Raw genomic sequence first — 18,284 nt, forward strand, 5'->3', positions numbered from 1 at the left:
CCACAAGTACAAGCACCATCGGGCCTAGGGTTTGAAACTGAGTCCCATGCATGGTGAAGCTCCTACCCTGCCAGGTGAGCCCTCCCATTCAGGAGCACAAATCTTAAAATTCACCCTTCTAGAGAAAAGATCTTCAAAGTTTCTCAAGACTATACAAATGCTCACAATACAAGGCGTACAATATCAATTCCATTTCATAGGGCAGAAATCAAAGCTTAGGAACTATATGCCAAGTAAGCAATAAACCTTGAACTAGAACCCAGAGTTTGAATGTGCTGGTCTGTCCCTTCCACAATCTTATGCTTCAGCTGTTGATAGGTCTTGCTGCCTTCTTCCTACATTTCAGTTTATTGCACCCATAATATTGTGGAGCTGTCTGGAGTTTTCCATGAGTCTCTGTTCAACCTCCATATCAAGCAAAACAATGGGGTTCATTAGCCCATCACTGTTTTAATTTGCATTTCAGTGATAACTAATGTATTTAGGATACCGCTAGAGAGATTTGCCATTCCGTTATATTATAGTTCTCCGACTTGCATTGTAAATACTTTTACCATTTTTGTAATCTTCTCCCTTCTCCTATTTTTTTTCTATGTCACCAAGGTTATTGATGGGGCTCAGTGCCTGCACAACTTCACCATTCCTGGTCCCATTTCTGTTTGTTTTCTCATTGGCACAGAGAGAAACAGATATAGGGAGAAAGAAACAGAGATGATGGCATCACTGCTCCGCCACTTGTGTTAAACCCAAGCCTTGAATTTGTGGCTGGTAACATGTGCACTCTACTGAGTATACTCGTCTTTCTCTTTCTGATTTATCACACAATATAATTTCTTCTAGCTCCATCCAAGATGGGTCAGAGAAGGTGGGAAGGTGGGTTCATTATTCTTAATAGCTGAGTAGTGTTCCATTGTGTACATACAAAAAATTTCTCAGCCATTCATCTCTTGTTAGGCATCTGGGTTGTTTCCAGGTTTTGGCTATTATGAATTGTGTTTCTATGAACATAGGTGTACACATGTTTTTGGATAAATGTGTTTGACTCTTTAGGATATATCCCTAGGAAGGGAACTATTGGGTCATAAGAAAGATCCATTTCTAGCCTTGTGAGGGTTATATGAACTGTTCTCCACAGAGGCTGGACCATTTTACATTCTCACCAGCATTTCAGTAGGCATCCTTTGTCCCCACAGCCTCTCCAGCATTTGTTGTTGCTGTCACTGCTGATGTGTAACATTCTCACGGGGGTGAGGTGGTATCTCATTGTTGTCTTTATTTGCATTTCTCTGACTTGGAGCAATTTTTCATATGTCTGTTGGCCTTTTGTATTCCTTTTATAGTGAATTTCTGTTCCTATCCTCTCTCCACTTTTGGACTGCCCCATTTGCTTTTTTGTTGCTAATTTTGGTGAGCTCTGTATATACTTTGGTTATTAGTCTCTTGTCTGATGTATGGCATATGATGATCTCCTATTCTGTGAGGAGTCTCTTTGTTTGAGTGATTTCTTTTGCTGTGCGGAAGCTTTTTAATTTAATGTAATCCCATTGGTTTATGTTTGTTTTAGTCTTCCTTGCAATTGGGTCTGTATCATCAAAGATACCCTTGAGATTTAGATGGGAAAGTGTTCCATCAATGTTTTCCTCTAAGTAGTTTATAGTTTCTACTCTAACATCCAAGTCCTCAGTCCATTTGGAGTTTAATTTCATTTCTTGTGAGATAAAGTGGTTCAGTTTCATTTTTCTGCATATTTCAACCCAGTTTTCCCAGCACCATTTATTGAAGAGACCCTCCTTTCTCCATTTAATAGTTTGAGAATCATTTTCAAAAATTAGATGTCCATAAGTGTGGCAATTTATTTCTGGGCTTTCAGTTCTGTTCCACTGGTCTGTGTATCTATGTTGGTTCCACTACCAAGCAGTTTAGATTATGATGGCTTTATAATATAGTCTGAGATCTGAAGAACTTCTAATGATGACTTACTGCCAAAAATTTGCTTACTGTAGGTTTCTCTGAGGTAGTTACTATTAGTTTTAGAAAGTTTTTTTTTTTCCTTAGAGAGAAGAAAACCAAATTTCTGCTAGGGTTTTGCTGAGGCTTGAACCCTACATAATTCAAATTTCTGTTGGCTCTTTTCTTTCCTTCTTTATTCAAGACAGAGGTTGAGAAGCAGAGAGAGAGAGAGAGAGAGAGAGAGAGAGAAGGAGGAGAAGGAGAGACACCATAGCACCTTCCCATGTGGGTGGTACTGTCATGTGGTGGTTGGGGACTTGAATCCAAGTTCTCATGTATGATAAAGGGTATGTTCTCCCAGGTGAACTATCTCTAATCAGTAGTAGTAGTAGTAGTAGTAGTAGTAGTAGTAGTAGTAGTAGCAGCAGCAGCAACTGTAGTATTAGTAGTAATAATAATTATAATAATAGTTTGGGCCCGGTTATATCTCTGTGTTAGAATTCAGGACTTAAAAATGTTAGTTCCCAACTTTAATTCCAGCATTGTATATGCCAGAGTTGAACAGTGCTTTTGTTTTTATCATTCTCTCATAAAAATAAATAAATATCCATAAATAAAAAGCTAAATTTTGGGAGTTGGGCGGTAGCACAGTGGGTTAAACGCACATGGCGCGAAGCGCAAGGACATGCGTAAGGATCCTGGTTTGAGCCCCTGGCTCTCCACCTGCAGGAGAGTCGCTTCACAGGTGGTGAAGCAGGTTTGCTGTGTCTATCTTTCTCTCCCCCTCTCTGGCTTTCCCTCCTCTCTCCATTTCTCTCTGTCCTATCTAACAATGATGACATCAATTACCACAATAACTACAACAATAAAAAACAACAACAAGGGCAACAAAAGCAAATAAGTAAAAAGCTAAATTTTATTAGCTATAGCATTTAGGCATCTATAATTTGATCATATGATTATGCCCAGCTTAGATATTAATTATCTGTAGAAGTCCTGATGCTAAAATTATCCTTATATTCTCTATAAAAAAAGAGATACCACAATTCTACTTCTCCTAGTATCTCTTTTCTTTTCTTCTTTTCTTATAGAGACAGAAAGAATAGGAAGGGGAGACAGAAGGAGAGAGAAAAATACTTGCATCACTGTTTCACCACTCATGAAACTCTCCCATCCCTCCAAAAGTGAAAGACTACATCTGGTTCCTTGGGAGTGGTAAAGTGTCTACTACGTGTGCTATTACCCATCCCTGTTCTTAATTTATCTTTTGAAATATCTTATTTATCAACAAGAGGCAAAAGAAGAGACAGAGAACCAGAGCATCACTCTGGCATATGTGGTGGCAGGAGTCCAAACTGGCAAGTCCCATCCTTTTAACTCAGGGACACTTCTAGTTCATAATGTTCCTTATTTCTTTTTTTTTAATTTTTAACATTTATTTTCCCTTTTGTTGACCTTGTTGTTTTTATTGTTGTTGTAGTTATTACTGTTGCCGTCATTGTTAGATAGGACAGAGAGTGACTCCCCTGCAGGTGGGGAGCTGGGGGCTCGAACCGGGATCCTTACACTGGTCTTGCACTTCATGCCACTGTGCTACTGCCCAGCTCCCAATGTTACTTATTTCTATGATCCCTAATTCCCCCCTTTGCATTTTAGATTTTTTCATTGTTGAAAAATTATGAATCTTATCTCATTGCTATCATGTCACATATTAAGATATTTTATGACAAATTTGGCAACTAATAACATTGCTACTACAATTAATTTCCTCCCACTTCCCACATTTTAATCATATACATATACATATACATATTTACTTCAAGTTAACTTTTTTCCTAAAAAATGTCACAGTAAAAATCTACAACATAAACACCACCCCCCCCTCACACACACACACACACACACACACACACACACACACACACGAAACAACTTGACCTAGCTAGCTATTTCTTTGGAAGGGGTACTTAAATCTGAGTGCAGTGCACCATCTGCACTGAGTGTTCTCTGTTGTAAGACATACTTTGGTAATGGTTAGAGGAGTAAGAAAGGGGATAGAAGCAAAAGACTGATGGAAATCAACAGACTCAGTGCAATTGTGATATTTAGAAAAGGACCCAGGAACAGAGAAAGGACACTAGTGAAAAAATTCATAAAATCTGCAAAATAAAAAGATATATGTAGCTTAGTTAGTAATAATGCCACAACATTAATTTCTTTGTTTTAACATATAAAACAAGTTTTTGGTCTATAGCCATACCACCCTGAACATGCTGTAGCTCTTCATAAAGTTTTTATAGATGTTATCAATAGCACTAGGGAAGTCAAGGTGGAGGTTGCAAGGGGACTCCTTTGTTATTTTCCCATCAATCCAACATTATTCCAAAAGCAAGTTTTAAAACAGACAGTTTTAAACCTTAGATTTAGCTGAAAAAGGAGCAACATTTTGGCTTAACAGAACTAAACTATAAACTAAGTAACATTTCCACAGCATAGAGCTTTAAACATCTTGTCAGTTCTTCGTTCCTCGGTCATTTATAATTCCACTGACATCTGCATCTCATTAGTTGATTTTTTTTAAAGCTCCAAGTAAACAAAAAGATAGTCTTTACTCCTGTATGAAGAGGGGAGGAAGAAGTGGTGGACGGGGAGGTGGAGGGGGGAAACACGAGTATAAGTGGTTTAGCAAATGTTTGTTATGAAATGAAATTGCAGGCTGGCAAAATAGTTAATCTGGTTAGTGCACCTGCTTGGTCATGCATGTGACTCAGTATCATATCCAGCCCATACTGCACAAAAAGAAGTTTCAGAACACTGCTATCTTGTCCTTTTGTTCTCTCTCAGTCTCTACTCCTATCTATCTATCTATCTATCTATCTATCTATCTATCTATCTATCTATCTATCTATCTATCTATCATCTATCTACCTATCTATCTTATCTATCTATCTATCTATCTATCTATCTATCTATCTATCTATCTATCTATCTATCTATCTACTAGCTAGATAGCTATGTCGACTTGGGTGAAACCCTGGTGATGACAATAATACTAAATGAGATTTCAGCTAGAGTAACAATAACAAAAATAAGGACTATGTACCATATACTCTGCATTACTTATACCCCAACTTCTATCCTGTCAACTTTATACATGTCACTTAATCCCATGCTCACAATAGCCCATTATTACTAAAAGTAGTACTGTTTACAACTGAGAAACAGGCTCACAATAATTCACACCCAAGGGGCTGGGTGGTGGCACAGCTGGTTGGGCACACATGTTACAGTGTGCAAGGACCTGGTTTTGAGCCCCCGGACCCAGCTGCAGGGGAAAAGCTTCACAAGTGGTGAAGCATGGCTGCAGGTCTCTCTCTCTCTCTCTCTCTCTCTCTCCCCCTTCCCTCTCGATTTCTGGCTGTCTCTATCCAAATAAATAAATAAAGATAATTTAAAAAATAATAATAATAATTCACACCCCAAAATCACAATGCCAACAAATTCTGTGGTCCAAACACAAATCTAGTTTTCTGGTTTCAGAGATTATGCACTAAAATTCTGCTCCATTATCATAATTGCTCATGGTATTGACAATGGGGTTGAAACTATTTTAAAAACAAAAAGGATATAAGTAATGATTTGGCTATCTTTAGCCACAAAATTCCATTTTGAGTCATAAAATTCCAAAGTCACAATGCCTTTCTTAATTTTTTCTTCTATAACCTTTAGTCTGTGAAATTGGAATAATAACAGCTCTTTTACATAATGGTAACGAGGAGTAAATAAGATAAAGTAAATAACCTATAACTATACTCACTACATGATAGTAATTCAATGAAAGCTTTCTCATAGATTTCTACTATGTTTGACATTTTGATATGCCTTGAAATAGTGGCATTTCCCTATCCTAATATTTATTTCAACCACACTTGACAAGCTAATAGACACTATGTATTTAGTAATAATAATAACTAGCAATAACAGTAAGTGCTATAATATTTAAAGAACACTAGGAGATATTCTAAGATAGATATGTAAATTTGTAAATGGCAGATATATATTTCAAATAATTCTCAGAACAGTTTGAAGAGCATTATATTTCACAGATGAGGAACCTGGGTAGAAATAACTGAGTTGTTAGAAAAGTTAAGACACATTTTTACGTAGAAAAATATGTTATGATTTTATGACAACTGAATAGTTACCAAAACCTCAAATAAAAACAGAAAATAAACAACCACGTTAGAAAATGGGGTGAGAACATGGACAGAATCATCACAGAGGAAAAGATGATGAGGGCTAGCAGAAACATAAGAAACTGCAAAGTATCCCTTTTATCCTACTGTCTTGTCAATATTTTTGATTTTATAAATAAATTTTAAAAAGAAACTACAAAGTCACTGATGATCAGAGAAATACAATAAAAGAAAAAATGATATACTACTTTACACCTGTGAGAATGTTTTATATTAGAAAAGACAAACAAAAAATATTGGAGAGGGTGTAGGGAAAAAAGAAACCCTTTTTACACTGCCTGTAAGAATGTGAATTGTTATAACCATTTCTGGGAAATGGTCTAGTGACTTTTCAGAACACTAAAAATGGACCTACCCTTGACCTGGCAATTCCTGGAGATTTATAAAAAAAAAAAAAAAAACTATCAGAAGAGATCTATGTATACTTTTGTTCACAGCAGTTCAATTTCTAATTGCCAGAGTTGGAAGCAACCTAGATGCCCAATGACAGACAAATGGATAAGTTGTGGTGTATACACACAGTTGTGGAATACTGCTTAGCTGTTGAAAAGGATGGAGTCATTTCCTTTGATTCATCTTGAATGGACCAGAAGCCATTATGTTAGACAAATAAAGCAAAAAGAACAAATATTGGATGATCTCACTTATAGGTAGATTTAAAAAAAATTACTTATGAAATGGAAACACTGACAAGGCCATAGGATAAAAGGGGTACAATTCAACACTATTCCCATCAGCAGAACTTTGTATCCCATCCCCTCCCTTGATAGCATTCCTATTCTTTAACCCTCTGGGAGCATGGAACCAGGGTCATTAAGGCGTGCAGAAGGTGGAAAGTCTGGATTCTGTAATTGCTTCCCCGCTGAACATGGGCATTGACAGGTTGATCCATACTTCCAGCCTGTTTCTTTTCCTAGTGGGGCAGGGCTCTGGAGAGGTGGGGCTCCAGGACACATTAGTGGGATCTTCTTCCCTGGGGAGTCCAGTTGGCATCATGGTAGTATCTGGAACCTGGTAGATGAAAGAGTTAACATATAAAGCAGAACAAATTGTTGACTAATGATGAACCTAAAGGCTAGAATATTGCAGATGAAGATGTGAGGTCTCCATTTTTGAAATAGCTAGTAGGTCTATTTATGTATATTACAAAGGGCCCATGACTTTATTAATTTTTGCCTGAGCCTGACATATGATATGCAGGTAGACCCAAATTATTATCTTGGGAGATGATGTCATGGCTGGAAAGAAGGCTAGAAAGCTGGATCAAGGAAGAGGGTAGCTCCCAAATATGAAAAAGGTGTATAAATATTGTTGATTATAAACCCCATCAGTTTGATCTGGGGCCCATATTCAGCTTAAGAGCCTATGTAACCTCTGCATCCCTGTAGGTCTGAACTATCATTCTATGGTCATGAGTAGGAACATTCCAGGTTGCACCAATTTCAGGACCCATCTTCCTCAGTTGGTAGGTAGAATATGTTATCCAACCTCCCTTCAGAGACTGGAACAGTCTCTACCATTGTTGATCCACATATAGGTTGATTTTAAAAAGGAGGATAGGAAAGTAAAACACAAAGTGAAACTTGGATTGGGTGGAAAGTTCTTCACCAAGCAAAAAACTCTATGGAAAGAATAGAAGGGAGAAGGTAGAGGGCCCTGGGGTTTAGATCAATGATTATTGGAAAGGCTCTAAATTGGTGCTGAGCATATTATGCAGACACCTATCATGGGGAGATGAGAAACTAATCCTGTGTCAATAACCACACCACCTTAGTGAAATGGGAAAACACAAAAAACTGATAATTGGGAGAACCAGAATTTGAACTCATACAGGCAGTTTCCAGCTTTGAGTCACTATTTTTATTTATTTATTTATCTATTTATTTATGTATGTGTGTTTTGTTTCCAGAGTACTGCTCAGCTCAGGCTTATGGTGTCAGCACAGAGGACTGATCCTGAGATTTTGGAGCCTCAAACATAAAATGTGTTTTTTTTTTTTTCTTCCCACATAGCTATATGCTATCTCTAGCACTCCACTACTTATTTTGACTTGATCTTAACAAATGCTATTTATTTATTTACATATTTGTTAATCCATTTTTTGTTAGTTTATTGTCACTAGGACTTCACTGCTCTGGGCTGACTCTGTCAGACAGAAACAGAAGACAGAGAGATTTGAACAGAGAGGGAAAGATAGCACAGCACTGTAGCTTCCCCACTGTATGGAGTGAGCTAGGCTAGGCTCAGGTCATCCACATGAATCACAGGCACACTGTCCAGGTGAACTATCTTGCCAGTCTGCTACTGACTTTCAAAGCTGCAATGCAGTTGTTTGGTAGAAAGGGGAGCCAGAAACTAGAAGTTCAGGAATCCAACGGTATCCCCAGTCAAATATTTCATTAAACTAAATGTTCTACAGGCCTATTTGATGAGCACTTGGGATATTTTTATTGCCAAAAGTCAGAGAATATTTTTTAGCTAATGTGGTGAACCAGAGAAGCATTTATTAATGTCTCTTGTGGAAAGGTGTGATTATTTATTAATAGAATGCCGTTGTAAGTCACTAGTGGCTAAAGAAGTGATGTCCTTCAGCAATGGTTCCAAAACCGTATGATGTATCTTAGCCTTGCACTTGACAGAAATAACAGTTGCTAAAATAAAATCATTCTGATTACTCCCTAAGGGGAATGCATCTGGAAGGAGGTCAGTAATGCAGATGATCTTACTTTTGGTCATCATTAACCAGTTCATAGGGGCATAAGCAAAAGAATTAAGATATTTTACCCTCTCCCCACCCCCGCCCATGCACACAAATAAGAATTTATCAGGTAGATCACTGAGCAGTGCTATCATGAATATACAAAGTCCCAAGTTTATTCCCCAGTGCTGGACTTAAAATAAATAATAAATAAATAACTATCAGGGTCAGTGAAATAACTTACTTGGATAGTATGCTGCTTTGCCAGTTTGTGACTCAGGTTCAAGCCTGGCACCCACTGCATTGAAGGAAGATTTGGTGTTGTGGTCTCTTTTTTCTCTCTCATTCTTTCTATGGAAAAAAAAATTAAATAACTGCTATGGGCTTCCCAGTGGTTTCAACTTGAATCACCTGGACTAACTTGGGAAAAAAAGTAGATGAATTAAGTCAGAATCTCGAAGGGAGAAGCCTCAGTGTGTGCATTTTTCAAATCTCTCCAGTGATTCCCATTTGCACTAAAGCACCAGTCCAAAGTCTAGGGTTATTGGAGAGAGTGAGAGACACAGAGAGGAAAGTTATCTCAACACTTCTCCATCATCCATGGAACTCCCCCCTGTACCATCTATAGTGTTCTATATGATTCCATGGTCTGAACCCAGAACCTCATACCTGACACAATATGTGCTCAACTGGTAACCTATCACCCATCCCCTGTAACAGGCTTTACAGTGGAGAATAGGGCATCTGGTCAGTCTCCATTGGTGTCCACAAGTCAGCACAAGAGACAGACGAGCCACATGAGAGAATTAGTGTGAGTATAACCCATGGAAAGCCGAAGGGACCAGGAAGATGATATATCTGTAGGAGTGACATGGGATACACTCAATAAGGGATGACAGAACCAGTTGGAGGCCACATGGACACTTGGACACATTTACATTTCATGTTAAACTAAAGTTTTATCTGGCTGGAGGATCACCAGGTTACACATCTTGGCATAGTAAGGCTGGAAGGAAATCAAAACTTTACTGAGATAAAAATCTACAGACGTTGAAATGAATTTAATATTATATTAGAGAGAGAGAGGAAATCAGTGCTGCTCCCATGGGGGTGGGGAAACAGGTATTAAAACAAAGAGGAGGCAGGTCTTCAAACAGAGGGGATCCTTAGCATTGCTAGATGCTTTTCATTCTAACATTGCTCTTCATATGAAAGAGATAGACTATTTATTAAGAGTAGGAAAGACCAGAAATCAATCTACCTTGGGCTTCTCTAATCTATTCCACGTTGACTCAGACTACCAGATGTCAGATTCTTATTTACCATTACTAATGAGGAGAGGTTGCCACCTCTTAAGAGAGCATCTTCTGTATTACATAACAAGTTTTAAATAATTGAATGCCCATCCTATGTACTACACTAGAATTTGAAATAACAAGTCTGAGTTGCTCAATATTTACTTAGTAATGTCATGTACTGGGAACTGGAGAGTTGACAAAATAAAAACAAATCCAAGGACCTGAAGGAATGTATCACCTAATAGGAGGTATGGATATATTACCAGATGTCTTTGACAGAATGTGGCCAAAGCCAAGAGCATGTACCTGCGTGATGTGAGCTGCTGGCCTGACTTTGGCTGACCTGACTTGACTTAGGCTGCCGTCTGTGTCTCCAACTCAGCAACTTTCAACCACATGAAGCTGCCCAGTAAGTTAAACCCAGAACTTTCAAGCAAATTTAAACAGGTGCAATGTTTAATTTGCACAGTAAATTTTAATTGTATAGTGAGCTTCTGGGGGCTCTGTAGAAGATGAACTTGAAGGGAAAAGATCCGAAGCAAGTCAACCAGTGAGGATGACTTTGCAATTTTCTTAGAGACAAAAGTTAATGGTGGTCTATCTTTTTTCTTTCTTTTTTCCTTTCTTTCTTTCTTTCTTTCTTTCTTTCTTTCTTTCTTTCTCTCTTCCTTTCTTTCTTTCTTTCTTTCTTTCTTCCTTCATTCCTTCCTTCCTTCCTCCCTTCCTTTCTTTTAATTTATTCTTTATGGAAGTGAGAGAGAAGACTCAAACTACTACTCTACCACGCATGGAGTTCTGACTTATTTTGCTGTTATTGTTCTCATGTAGTATCCAGGATCTTACATATACAAGACAGGCTCTCTGCCTTTGAGAAATCTCCTTCACCTTATAATGTTTTTAACCAGAACAATTGCAGTTAAAAGCCAGATGGTGTACCTGCTTGAACACACACATTACCATGCATAAGTACTAGAGTTCAAGTCCCTGCTCCCCATCTGCAGGGGCAAATTTCAGCAGTGGGGAAGTTATTTCCCCTGCCCTCTCAATTTCTTTCTGTCTCTATCAAAAATGAAAGAAAATAAAAATGGTTTTGAGGAGCAGTGGACTCCTTGTGCAGGCACTGAGCCCCAGAGGTTATGGAGATGGTGAAAAAGGAAGAAGTGAAGGAGGAAGAGGTGTAGAGGAAGAGGGTGAAGAGAAAAAAGTGGGTAGTGGAGTTGGCCATTAAGTTACTGGGCAGGACTGGGGCCAGAGAGATATCTCACTGGGTAAGATGCATACTTTACCATGTCTATGGTCCAGGTTTGAATCCCAGTACCATTAGAAGGAAATTTCTGCTGTGAGGTCTCTTCTGTCTCTCTCTTTTTCTGCTTCTGTTAACCTGCTTTCCCTTCCATCTGTTTCCTTCTTTAGTTCAGTTATAGTATTAGCTTGTTCTGCTAGTTGGCCTTTTAGCTCAGCTATTTCAGCTTTCAGTTCTCTAATTACCTTGAGGTAGCTAGTATTTTCCTTGTGGGTCTCATCTGTTCTGTCCCTATTTCTTATAGACCTTTCTTCCATAGTTGTCTTCATTTCTGTGATTATTAGGTCTACTATTGCTTGAATACTTTTCTTGTTTATGGTTACTTCTGACTGATTTGAAGTTTCTTTTTGGCTCCTGTCCTGATTCATTGTGGTAGCAGTTTTATTTGCTCTTGATTTAACCTTTTTTTTTATTGATGTGGTTTTTATTTTTCTGTCATTTTGTTCTTCTGTTGTTGTGTTTTGAGTACAAGCCATGCTAAACTGAAGTCTTTTCACAAATGCAATCACAAACTTCAGAAAATACAACAATAGCAACTGAAGCAAGGATTGATGCATTTCAACCAAAGCCAGTTATACAACAACACCTCCAGTCTAAGAACAAAAACAACAAAAATATAATAAGAAAAATAAGATAAAGGAAAAAAAGACAAAGCAAGAATAGACAATTACACAAATTAACTTCCCATTATAAATTCTAGAGATAGAAAGGGATAAAAGGAGAAAAGACAGACAGACAGACAGACACACACACACACACACACACACAGAGAAAGAAAGTGTCCTGTCTTCCAAAAGAAAATTCAAAAATGAGTGCCAGTGAATTCAAAAGAAGAAGAAGGAGGAGGAGGAGGAAGAGGAGGAGAAGGAGGAGGAGGAGGAGGAGGAGAAGGAGGAGAAGGAGAAGAAGGAGAGGAAGAAGAAGAAGAAGAAGAAGAAGAAGAAGAAGAGGAAGAAGAAGAAGGAGAAGAAGAAGAAGAGGAGGAGGAGGAGGAGGAAAAAGAAGAAGAAAAGCAGTGAAAGGAAAGAGATTTTTTGGATTAACTAGGGAGAGAGAAAAAGGAGTATGGAGGAAAGATATAGAGAGAAACAAGTTCCTCCCACAATTAATATCACACCCAGTTACCTATCAATGGAAAAAAGCAAGAACAGTTAATTTTGGTCACCCTGAAGAAGAGGGAGAAGGGACACACCTATGTAATAATAATAGTAATAAAATAAAATAGAATAAAAAACCTTAACAGTCAGTCTGCAGCTTGGACCACTCCAGATTGGCTACACATAGCTTACTCCCTTCCTAAACCCTAAACCAAGAAAAGACAAAAAATAACAAGAAATAAGTATCAAAAAACAAACAACAAACAAACAAACAAAATGCTAGTCTTTCCCAGGCAGGGCTGAGGCCCTGATTGGTCAGGAATTCTGTCACTCAAATAGAGCTACAGCCCCCTTCCAAAAGAGAAAAAAAAAGCTTTGGTGAGCATGTTTTAGTTGTATTCCAAAGGGCCTGTGGCTATACTAGTCTTTTTTTCCCCTGAGCCTGAAATCTGATATGCAGGTGGATACAAGTTATTGTCTGGGGAGATGATGTTATGCCTGGAAAAAGGACCAGAAAGCTGAATCAAGGAAGAGAGTAGCTCCCAAATATGGGAAAGCTGTATAAACGTTGTTGACTGTAAACTGCATTGATTTTATGTGATCTGAGCCCATATTCAGCTTAGGAGCATATGTGACCTCTGCATCCCTGTATATCTGAGCTCACATTCTGTGGTCATGAATAGGAACATTCCAAGCAGCCCCAATATCAGGACTCATGTTTCTCAGATGTAGCATAGAGTATGTTGTCCAGCTTCCCTTTGGAGGATAGAACATTCTTTAACATTGTTGATCCAAGTTGAGGGCAAGGTCCTATGGGAGCCCACAAAGGGGTCTATTGTGTTGTTACAGATAAAGATGACCAGTAACAATGGAGAAAGGGATTTATTGGAGGTCTAGGTCCATCATGTCTATTTGGAAATCTCAGGACTCCCCGACTAGGGCCTGATAGCAACTAAAGAGTCATCATTAAAGTAAGCTATCTACAAAATGGAGAACCTCCCCCCCGCCACACACACACACACAACTCTTCATCTGCACTATTCCAGCCTTTAGGTTCATGATTAGTCAACAATTTGGCTTTATATGTTAACTCTCCTGTCAACCACCAGGTTCCAGATGATAGCATGATGCCAACCAGACTTTCCTAAACAGACAACCCCACCAATCTGTTCTGAAGCTCCACTTCCCCAGATCCCCACCCCACTAGGGAAAGAGAGAGACAGGCCTGGAGTATGGATTCAACTGTCAACACCCATGTTCAGTGCGAGAAAGCAATAATAGAAGCCAGACCTTCCACCTTCTGCATCCCACAGTGACCTTGGGTCCATTCTTCCAGAAGGTTAAAGAATAAGAAATCTATCAAGGGAGGGGATGGGATACAGAGTTCTGGTAATGGGAATTGTGTGGAGTTGTACCCCTCTTATCCTATGGTTTTGTCAGTGTTTCATATATATATATACATATACACACCTGTTTCTCTGGCCACTGCTCCTCCTCCAGAAGCTTCCACTTCTATGACTCCTCCCCCCACCGATACACCACTACCAAACACAGAATGCCTTTGTGGGCTTTGCAACGGAGCTTTTCTTCTGGAGCAAGTCCACACATTCCCGGCAAATGTTACCCCCAATAGACAGAAATCCCAGGGGTGGTACCCACATTCCTCCACAGATCCTAACGTACTTCACCAGACAATTATGAAGGATTGAGTTCATGCTCCATGGACCAGGTCCATTTTACAAGGCCATCTTCAGGTCTGGGTCACACCGTGGTTTCTCTTGACAATGATCATAGCACTTGGGAGAAGTAAGGGATCCCCTTCCATGTCTCCCACAGGAAGCATTGACTCTAACCTGAAAAACAGCCCTAATCTAACCAAACATGAGGCTGTCGCCCAGCAGCTCCTATTTCGGCAGACACGTCTTTGGCTGCCGCCACAGCTTCTACAGCCCCTCCCCCTGCCACTTTTGCCGGTCGCGGGATGCCCTCGGGAATCATAATACACAATGGTGAAATCTGAAAAATTAGTTCACAGAGCCCAAAAACAAAACCTGCTTACAATTTCCTCTCTTCTCCCCTCACTGTCTCTAAATATGTTAAGCCTGCTTGCTGTCTAACCCCTCTGCTTTCAGTAGTGTTTTTTAAGAGAATGATTTAAATGACAGAATTTTTTTATGACCTATTTTGCTCTGAGTATTCTGAAACTTAATTGACTTTATTAAAAAAAAAAAAAGCTAGATGCAGCCATGGTTTCTAGAGACATCCAAAAAAGAGTATAAAAATTGTTTTTCTCCTCTTTTGATATTTTTTTAAGTCTTAGAATAAATATGAAATGTTTTAGTCTTAAACCAAGTGAGTATAAATGGTTCAACTAGGACAGTACAGATCTAAATTTGTGTTTAAAATGACATGTCTTCATAACAAAAGTTTTTCTCCTCTTGTGTATTAAAGACCATGTTTATGTGTGTGTTTAAAGTTTGGTAAACATTAACTTTAAGGTTAAAAATGTAACCAGGCAAAGTTAAATAAAAGAGTTTTCAACATAATTCTCATAAAGGTAAAATTAAATTACGTTTAAAGTCTGAGGTAAAAATTAGTTAAAAATCAATATATTTTAACTAAAATTGTTCTGAAAATCGTGCACACACCTAGGGTGTGTCTCCATCTTAAATGGGTGTAACAAAAGGTAGAGAAGACGTTATTGATATGTAAAGCTCTCAAATACCTTCCCAGTTAGAGGTAGAAAAAGCCCAGGCAAATGATAGATCACACAATGGTTATGCTAATGATTCTCATGCCTGAGGCTCTAGTAATGGTTCTTTGCCTTACCACATTTTATTGCACTTAAATTGGTTAAACAGCCTAAAAATGATAAGAGAAAGAACTTCCAAAATTATAAAGATATTTAAACCAATTACAATCATTGAGTTATCAATTATACTAAACTTCTAACTTGTTTCAAGTTTTTTTTTTTTTTCACAAGTAAGTGATTACAGCTGTCAAGCCTTTACATGAAGAAGAATCTGGTCATATGGTAAGGTATTAAACTATAAGAAGTTCCTTCATATAAAACTCATGTGAATTAACAACATTCACATATTTTTCTACACTTAACTGGTGTATATCGTTCTGCCACTATAGGCCTGCCCCTGTCAGCCAACAATTTAAAGATTTTTCCCTTTATAACATCAACCATGCCACAGACATCCCTTACTACCCTCAAAGACAAATGGTTGTTGAGAAGGCCCATCAAACGCCTAGGCCCAATTAAGTAAAGAAAGAAATAAGGGGAGATACATCCCCTCAATATTCACTTGGCTAAGGCACCAAACCTCCTTTTCTATAAAAAATTTGAATCAGATGCCCTGCTAACCATGGGAATCAGATTGTTTGTGTTTCTTTCACAGGAATCCCCAGAAAAACCATCTGGACCCCTGCACACTCTGACATTGCCCACTAGACAGCATGACTACAATGGCACACCCCCCTGAAACCCATGATGTGACCTGACACAATCTGAAGAACCTGATTCACAGACTACAAGGACAGAACTTTCTTACTGCCTGTCTGCCCTTGCTGCTTCTGCTTTGCCTGTCATGTTTTGGCAGTTCCAGCTCACTTTCTACAGAAAAGCAGTATTCCAGTGGCTGACCTTCCCCATGGAGATAGATGTGCAGCATTTCATCCCCTGGAATTTCTCCCCCTAGTCACCTACTTTGGACTGAGACTTCTATCAGACTTGCTGGTATACTCTTTGGACACTTTACACAATTTTACAGCAGCTTCCTTCCCTTCATGCTGCTGGTTTTCCAAAGACTGACCCACAGTAGTTCATGGACTTTGCAGCCTGTTGCCTTGAAAACTATACAATGCCAAATAGCTCCTCTGCTTGACAGGAGACATCCTCATGCCTGCAGGTCCTGTCCTTTGAGGCAACCCCCCCCCTCATTACTAAGTCCTGCCCACAGAGGCAGGAGATCCCCTCAGAGACAGGAAATACCCCCTTGCCTTCCCTTGGCATCACACAACAAGACAACAAATAACCCCATCCAAAAATGGGGGGAGGACTTGGACAGAATATTCACCACAGAAGAGATCCAAAAGGCCAAGAAACACATGAAAAAATGCTGCAAGTCTCTGACTGTCAGAGAAATGCAAATAAAGACAACAATGAGATATCGCTTCACTCCTATGAGAATGTCATACATCAGAAAAGGTAACATCAGCAAATGCTGTAGAGGGTGTGGGGTCAAAGGAACCCTCCTACACTGCTGGTGGGAATGCAAATTGGTCCAACCTCTGTGGAGAACAGTCTGGAGAACTCTCAGAAGGCTAGAAATGGACCTACCCTATGATCCTGCAATTCTTCTCCTGGGTGTTGGGAACATGTGTAAGCCTGATAGAGCTTAGGGAGAACCACCCCCATCTTTGGATGGAGGTCTGAGAAGATAACCTCTTGGTAAGTCTCTCTCAACTGAGGTGAGCATAAGGGGGGAAACTCAGACTTGGTTCTTTCCTTCTTGACTCTCAGGCCCACAGATAACCCAGTACTTCCCTCCATTAACCACAGGCCACATGGCTGCAGATTCACTTATTCAAAGTCACCTTCTGATCACAGAAGAACACACCTTATCACACACTTCATCACACACCTCAGACCCCAGACAAGAGAAATTCCAAACTATATGGCCTTTTGATATTCATCTTCTTTCTTTCTCACCCTATGGGTTTAACCCCTATGCTTCTCTCAGATACCTTTGGATAATTAAGTTGCTTGTGTTATGGAGAATAACTGTCTTGTATCTCATCAATTCCTGTCATACCAACCCCCTACCTTAGGGGCATGCTGACTGTTAAGAAACCTGTAATTTCTGTCGTATTTCAACAATAATTAACTTCATTGCTTTTATATTTAACTCATGTCCACTTTGCTATTAAACGGACTTTAGGATTCTGGGACTCTAAGGACTCAGATTCTAGATTCACGCTAAGAGTCCCCTGGTGTCTTTTACTTCGTGTCACCCCTGTCGTGAGCGAGAAAGAACCAGCCCGTTACCTTTCCCCTGGAGGCCACCCTGCTGGAGAAGGAGAGAGACACCCCGAAACTTGGGGATATATCCTAAGGAACCCAACACATCCATCCAAAAAGATCTGTGTACACATATGTTTTTGGCAGCACCGTTTGTAATAGCCAAAACCTGGAAACAACCCAGATGTCCAACAACAGATGAGTGGCTGAGCAAGTTGTGGTATATATACACAATGGGATACTACTCAGCTGTAAAAAATGGTGACTTCACTGTTTTCAGCCGATCTTGGATGGACCTTGAAAAAATCATGTTGAGTGAAATAAGTCAGAAACAGAAGGATGAATATGGGATGATCTCACCCTCAGGCAGAAGTTGAAAAACAAGATCAGAAAAGAAAACACAAGTAGAACCTGAAATGGAATTGGCATATTGCACCAATGTAAAAGACTCTGGGGTGGGTGGGTGGGGAGAATACAGGTGCATGAAGGATGATAAATGACATAGTGGGGGTTGTATTGTTAAATGGGAAACTGGGGAATGTTATGCATGTACAAACTATTGTATTTACTGTTGAATGTAAAACATTAATTCCCCAATACAGAAATAAATTAAAACAAAAAAGATTTAAAAAAAAAAAGTACTAGGAGCCAGG

Source organism: Erinaceus europaeus, chromosome 2, assembly GCF_950295315.1.
Source record: "Erinaceus europaeus chromosome 2, mEriEur2.1, whole genome shotgun sequence".
NCBI classification, from domain to species: domain Eukaryota; kingdom Metazoa; phylum Chordata; class Mammalia; order Eulipotyphla; family Erinaceidae; genus Erinaceus; species Erinaceus europaeus.